The sequence below is a fragment of the Magallana gigas genome, chromosome 1 (assembly GCF_963853765.1).
Source record: "Magallana gigas chromosome 1, xbMagGiga1.1, whole genome shotgun sequence".
NCBI lineage: Eukaryota > Metazoa > Mollusca > Bivalvia > Ostreida > Ostreidae > Magallana > Magallana gigas.
In genome coordinates, this window is record NC_088853.1 from 38952777 (window position 1) to 38961191 (window position 8415).

Consider the following 8415-nt stretch of genomic DNA (forward strand, 5'->3'; position numbering starts at 1 on the left):
AAAGAAATTGGAAATGGTGGGTTCACTTAAATGGCCATATGTTTATTAAACCTCAATGGAATTGTCAATATGTGGTATACTTTTTTCTCAGAATTGCATTAGCTTTCTTATTCTAAGACAAAGACATCTGTTCATAAAATGTACTAAGTTAAAGGTAGCAAGGGACGATTCGGATAAAGTACCCGTTAATATTTTTGTAAAATTAAGGTACATCACTACACCTAGACTTATACTTTTTAAGACACTACTTCACAAGATGGCGATTTAAATGTTTTGTTGAACACTTAATATCGTTCGATTGGGTTGTATACCGTCATAGCTTAATGGTTAAAGTATTGGGTTTCTAAACCGTTTGAGTTTTAGTCCGCCTGGAGCTTTTGTTACTGTTTATTGAATTAAATTTTTGAAAATGTAATTGTTCATCCAAATTTGCACATTTTTTGCCTTTTTGACTTAAACACTTCTTATCAATTATGATATCTATCATAATCAAGTAATTTTCTGCTGATTTGAGAAAATATTTCAAGGTGTTTTGAGCCACCTTAAGAGATGCTGTACTTGAAGGCTTATGAGTGTTGCTAAGATTCATAAAATGAATTTTAATGATCATCATTAGAGGGATCTCCCTTGTTGGAATTGGTATGCAATATGAAAACCCCTAATGTTTAATACGTATATGAGAATTGAATGGTGAAACTTGCGGCTAAGACTGTTGTGTTGACTTTACACTGTGAAATTGCAAGTTACAAATGGGAGGTTATATAACTCAAAATTTTTGTGGATGGGACATTATATACCTATTCACTGGGTATGAGGATGATAGCAAGTTTATTGTCCTCCAAGACAGCCACTATTTCATGGGCGAAGCCAAGTGAAATAGTTGCTGTTGAGGGGGACAATAAACTGTCTGTCATCCTCACACAACACAACAGTCTTAGTCTGTCTTTCTGTCAGTAAATAGATATAGATATATTAATTATTATCCTGAAGAAAACTTAATTTGTTGGCCATGCAGAATTTCTTGATGATAAACAAATTAGAATTATCGGACTTTGAATTTAATGCTGTGATCGGATTATACCAGAGGTGTTCCGAGTTTAAAAAAGGGAAATCGAATGCTGCCGGTGAATACTTTCGTTGACTATTCACCATGGACAGATAGCATAGAAACTATTTCACAGTTAGATGGAATAGCATGTTTATTCATTGTAATTTTACATGGGAAATATTCACAGAAATATAATAAACTTTTCATTGCTAAGTTTCTGACATTTGATGGTGCAACAAGCACACAGTTTGGAAGGTCAAAGGTGACATCTTTTGTATCTGACTCCTTTTCGGCTTTATAACTCAAAAAGTTTATAACCGATTGAAATGAAACTTTGAGAGATTATGTGCAACTATTATGCCTCTAATATAAGATCCTAAAGTTTCTTTGAAAACGACCTTTCCGTTTTTACGTTACGTCATTTAAAAAAAAAATTTAAAAAGTCATTTTGTCCGCAGCGTTTCTAAAAACGCTTTAAGATAGAGGCTTGAAATTTTCAATGGTTATGATTTTGTCGTTTTACCTCTGTGATAAGGCTCGAAATGAAAATCTGTCACTTCCGGTCAAAACCGGAAGTGAATCAAATTTTTCGAAAAATTGAATTTTTTGATCAAGTCAAAAATGAATATCTGTTTTGTAGAGCTTATTCAGCTTAATCTAACACTGAAAGCCGTTTTCAAATCGGACGATGCATTAGAGATATCGGGGTTTAAAAATTGATTTTTCCAGAAATTTTGATTCCGCGTCCTTGGTTTAAAAAATAGCGTAATGTTCAAAGTAAAATTAACTCGTACCAAAAATAATTGCTAAGTCGTACCTGAACACATTCGGATTTTTTTGTTCAATCGTTCTTAAAATCGGAAAGGTTTTTGTTAAGTCGTACTTAAAATCATTCGTATTTTGTTAAGTCGTACCAGGAATATTCGATTTTTTTCATATTTTATATTAGTCACTCTTGTTATTGGTTTAAGAGCTCTGCTTCTTACAGGAACTTCCAGCTTTACTTCCGACATTAACGGAAGACCCACTCGTTGCTTTGCAACGAGCTTTGCTCTAGTTTTTTTTCTGACTTTTTTCGAACGCTATTTCTCGTGAACTACTCGACCGATTTGCATGAAATTTACAGGACGTATTGAGCATCAAACGTACTTGATATAATAAAATTTCTGGCTGATGACGTCACTTCCGGTTTGAGATTTTGAGGATTTAGTAAATTTGTAAGGACCATTTTGTCCACGTAACTTCTCAAAAACTAATTGCGATAGAAATATGAAACTTTCAGGGATAGTAGATGAATGTTTGTAGATGATCCTATTTATTTTATATTTTGAAAAATGCGCAAGGCGGCGAAGCTCGCCCGAGCTCGAAAATTGGCACCAATTTTTTTCACGAAATTTTCGCACACTTTTGGCCCTAGCTTTTAATGTGTAAATATTTTGTTAAGACATGTAAAGCAAAAGTTGTTTAGAATAACTAGATCTTTTGTTTGAGTTAAGAAAAAAGGGGCTGGCCCCTCAAATTAGGGGCCAAAAGGGCTCTAAAGTATTTTTGCAATAACTCTTTATTGAAAAATAATTTGTTATCAATTATAGAACCAAAAATGTTCATTGTACATCTGTTTATCTAAACAGTACCATGTCTAAGTCATATGTTACGTCATTAGGGGCTTTAAGGGGCCAAAAGTCCGAAGTTTTGAACTTAAATATCTAGAAAAGGAGAAATATTTTGATAAGCATTATAGAACAAAAAATGCTTAAAATAATGTTCTCAACAATATGCTACCTAAAAACATTTTGTTGGTGGTCCCAGTAAGGATTTTAAAGGTCGGCCCCTAAAACATATTTGTTCAGATATCTTTAGAACGGTCAACAATTTCTGAACACTTGTTGAACAAAATGCGTTTATATTTACAAGACCTTTTATTTGATATCAAGAAAAAGGGGCTGGCCCCTCAAATAAGGGGCCAAGGCTGTAAATTCTTTTTATAATAACTCTTAACTGAAAAATAATTTGTTATCAATTATAGAACCAAAAATGTTCATTGTACATCTGTTTATCTATACGGTACCATACATATGTCAAATGATACGTAATTAGGGGTTTCAAGGGGCCATATGTCCAAAACTTTGATCATTAATATCTAGAAAAGGAGAAATATTTTGATAAGCATTGTAGAACAAAAAATGCTTAAAATAATGTTCTTAACGATATGGTATCTAAAACATTTATGTTGGTGGCCCTGGTAAGGAGTTTAAGGGTCGGCCCCTAAAACACAATTGTTCGGATATCTCTAGAACGGTCAACAATTCGTGAATACATGTATAACAAGATATGTTTATATTTACAAGACCTTTCATTTGATATCAAGAAAAAAGGAGTGACCCCTCAAATAAGGGGCCAAAGGGGCTACGAAGACTTTTCATAATAACTTATTTTTGGCGATAATTTGTTATTAATCATAATCACAGAAAATAAGAGCTTATTATTCATAATTCAAAACTGAAATCCGTTCTAAAATCGGACGATGCAATACAGAGATATAGGGGTTTAAAAATTGATTTTCCCGGACATTTTGATTCCACATTCTTGGTTAAGAAAATAGTTTTATGTTCAGACTTAAATTAACTCGTACCTAAAATTATTCGATAATTGTTGAATCGTTCTTTTACACATTCGGATTTGTATTTGCTAAGTCGTTCTTGAAATCGATAAGCTTTGTTAATTCGTACTTGGAATCATTCGGATTTTGTTAATTCGTACCAAGAATAATTCGAATTTCTTGTCTTAGTTTCTTATTTTAGTTTAAGAAGTTTTACAGAAACTTTTAGCTTTACTTTCGACATTACCGGAAGACCCACTCGTTGCTTTGCAACGAGCTTTGCTCTAGTTTATATTTATCGTTGTAGGACATATTCGACTACACAGTTGCACGCATAGGTGAGTTTTAATCTAGTTTAATGTGTTCGTTTCCATAATACTCGGAAATTACTTTATCTATTAGCATTTTGACGACTTGTTGTTTTGTATGATGTCGTAGTCAACGTTTCCCATACTTTCTGGTCGGCGCGACCACAAAATAAACCTTTACATTGCTGCATAATGACATTAAAAACCATGTAACAAAAAAATGTATGACTAAGCATTAGTTAAAATTATATCAAAGCAATATTTCATTTATTTGGCTAGCTAAAGTAGTTCAGCAGAATTAAAAAAAAGACACACTAGTGATGTATGTGTGATAGACCAGTAAGGAGCTCTACCCTCATCAAGCCATTGTGGACCGAAAACCCTTTGCTGGCGAATATTTCATCATCCTAAAAACCCTTGCCTAGAGAAGCTGTAATAAACAGTTTGACCTGTAAACTCCTCTTGCTGGACAACATTGATACTAGTGTTTACTATTATAAATTATATTCCTTGCGATGACCTTAAATATTAACTAAGTACCATGCGTTATATTTACATGACAAGGGACTATAAGACCAATTCAATGCAATGAGAAACATATTGCACCATTGCCACATTTATAACAAAACAGTTAGATACCTAAAAGTATAGAGGTGAATCTCTGAATTGGTAAAGAAACTTGTAAGGAAACTGTAGGTGACTTTTGAGAAAACAAGTAGGGGGTCAATTGGTTAAACTGTTGGTTTTGGGGGGTTTTGTGATTTTTGGTAAATTTACCTTGCGAAGTAATCACTCACGACATTTCATACTCAAGACATTTCATATATCAGTAGTGTACGGTAAACATATGCATACCTAACGGTTCGGGCAACTGTTTAACAAAAAACATTCCATTGTACTTGACAGCATTGGGTACGGTTAACTATACGTTTACATAACAACATTAAAAAAATGTAACTTAAGAAATCCAAGCATTAGTTAAAAGTATATCAAAGCAATGATATCCTTTTCTTGGCTAGCTATTAGTATAGCAGATTAAAAAACCAAGACAATTTGGTGATGTAAGTGTGATAGACCAGTGATGAGCTCCACCCTCATCAAGCCATTGTTGACCTAAAACCCTTTGTTAGCGAAGCTGCCATCAACCTAAAAGGGTTTATATGTAATTGAAAATCTTGACACAATGTACAGGCATTCATATAATGCATTGATGCTAGAAAAATCAATGCATATCCATTACATGACTAGCATACAACTCCGTCTGTCATACTGAAGATCTCTAACACCAGAATGTGAATTCTAAACTATGATATAGACATCATCAGCCACCATACATTAAACTATGTAAGACATCTTTTGCCGTTTTATTTTAAGTAACACAACAGAGGGTTTTTAGAGATATAATACACAAATCAAATAAACGTACCTACCGCCTATGGAATTTAAAAAAAAATATACAACAGCAAATAGCAATTGTTAATAGTATATGCAATCTGTTTGGTTATACTATCTCGCCACTTTAACCCGTGCTAACATACATGTAACATGCCATTCACTTAATTTGATGCTAAATGAATAGTCGGGAAAGCTTTTTTAGGGATATAATACACAAATTTAACATCCATAACATCCAGTCTACCATCTACGGAAATATTATTTTTTAAAAACCAACAACACCAGATAACAAACTGTATTACTATACTTTTATGTTAAATAGCGAAATCTGATTTGTTTAGACGCAGTTGATGATCCATTCTATTACCTTCAGCATTAGCAACACACTTGGTAACAGGTAACAAAACGAATTGTTACGTGCGCGTAGATAATGAGCGTACAGTTCGTCTTAAAACCCATGTCATTTCTATCTAAAAGCAGTGGTTTTTTTTTTCAAAATTAGGACATTCATTATTATAAAATAATTAGTACCTGTTTGGGAAGATAACATATGAATCTGACACCTCTAAAAAATAGCCAACCTCCGCTTCGTGTCGGTTGGCAATTGTTTAATCGGGGTGTCAATTCCAAATGTTACTCTCCTAAACAGGCACTATTTATATGATTGTATATGTGATCCTTTCAGTTATACTATCTGGCCACTTTAACCCCGCCCTAACATACATGCATATACATCCAAGACCCTTTTAGCAGGTACATTTGCCATTCACTTACTTTGATGCTAAATGACATGTTTGGAATGCTTAATTCCTGTCCTTAATCATCTTTATATTGATTATATAGCAAAAACATGTTTTGTGCTTAGTTTTAATAATTCATATCGATATGAAAATTGTTAAGAACTAATTACATCTTACAAAGTACATTTGTATTTATTCAGAGAAAAAATATTGATTGAACTAGATTTAATAGTTTTTATTTTTGTTTATTTTGGTCAAATGGACAACACGCGTGACGTTGTCAGATTACTGATTTAATCCGCGGCGTCTTCACGCTGGTTCATTGTTTTGTGTTTTGACAATAAAGGTAAACATGTGACCAAAAAAAGAAACTATATAAAAACATTTTTCAAAGGTTCTTGAAATTATAAAGAATACTAACCATACACTTCTACTGCACAGAGGTAACTCCATACGAAACATGAAATATCCACTTAATAGATACTTTTCAAATCATTGATAATAATGAATTGATTAATAGAAATATGCGTAGGTAGTATTCATAAAGCAATGAATGTACAAATTCAAAATCATAGAACAGGTTCACAATACTAACATTTTTGCGTTTATCATGTAAAAACAAATTGAAATTAAAACAAAATCCCCTCATATTAACAGCGAATAGTAAACATATGCCTATCAGGACGGAATCATTCTCATGTACTTGAAGCACGGTTAAATATACGTTTTCATACTTGAATAAAATTAAGAATAAATAAGCTTACCATACACCTCTACTTCACAGAGGTCACTCCCTATATAACGATCATAACCGTCAGGGTAGGCAACTCCTGGTAGTCTCTCGTTGTAGTAGATGACATATTGTCCATAAACAGAACAGTTTGTTGTGAAGACAGTAGGCAATGTGTTTTTTGTGAAGTTGTCGGCCTTGAAACACAACTTTCCCTGTAATCTATCCGTGGTATTGGATACATACACAGAGAATCCAAGTAAATAGCCTGATAACACCTTCCGATACCAAGAATCTGTAAGTGATGTTATCGATCCAATGAAAAAACAAGATTATACATATATATTTTTCTTCACCGATATCTACAAAATCGTCATATATCAAATACATCCTAGGCGATACAAATTACACATTCTCCGTGCACTTATCGATTAAAATATATAACACATATCGATTAAAATATCTAAATGGTTAACACTCGCCGACCCTTTTTTTTTTTTTTTGGGGGGGGGGGGGGGGGGGGGCAAGAGACTCGTAAAGTCTATTTCAAATTACATAAAAACGATTAAGATGTCGTAATGCATTATAGAAGCAAAGTTGTTGATTGTAGGAATATCTATCTGGAAAACGCATTGCAACACCTATTTATTGCGTAATTAGGGATTTGTATACATTATCTGAAAGTGTGTGTGTGTGTGGGTGGGGGGGGGGGTAATTCTGAAATTATTTCGATAATTCATGGTATGATTTAAAACAGAAATCGCAAGGAAGACCTACTCGTTACTCGTAACGAGATCGTATCTAGTTATATTGTATGATTGTATTAAGATTTTATTTTCAAACAAAACGCTTGATTTTTTTGTTAAAACTACAACACAGATTTTTTTTTCTCTTACAATAATCATGCATAAAAAATAATATCTAATTTAAATAATGACATTTATTTCAATTTGACATCTAATTAAAATAGAACTTCCACTGTACTGTTGTTCTTAAACGCTGCATATTACCATCTACTAAAACTCCCGTTGTGTATATCAATGGCCAATTCTAGTGTTTGCCCATGATCAGAAAAAAACACTGGAACTAACACAGAATATACAAGATATACGAGGATTGTTTGGAAATTATTGAGACAACTCGAATATTTCCCTTACTTAGTGACGAATTTTGGTGAAAATTGGCATAAACATTAAAGATACCCCAACAAGTAGTTAAACAAAGTAATATTTACCAAGAAAATGTTTAATATTTTGTTTACAACGGTAGATAAACAAGTCAGTGGTCGGGATACCAGGCACAGGCATGAAATCGGAGATTGAAAAACTTAAACATTGACTTTCTAAGTGTCCGTAGACTTACAGTAAATGATGAAATAAATAAAACAAAATACAATGTATGTTCACTGCAATTTTGATCAAGTTCCACTAATGTTCAATGAAATACGGATATGGTACAAATTTATTTACCAGGCAAAAGAAATCTGAAAACGACTTTACATTGAATTTTGATGTGAAGGCGGCGCAGCGAATATACTGTCACCGTGTGAGAAACACTTATTTAGAGTGGCATACTGTTTCTTTAATTTAGTGCTA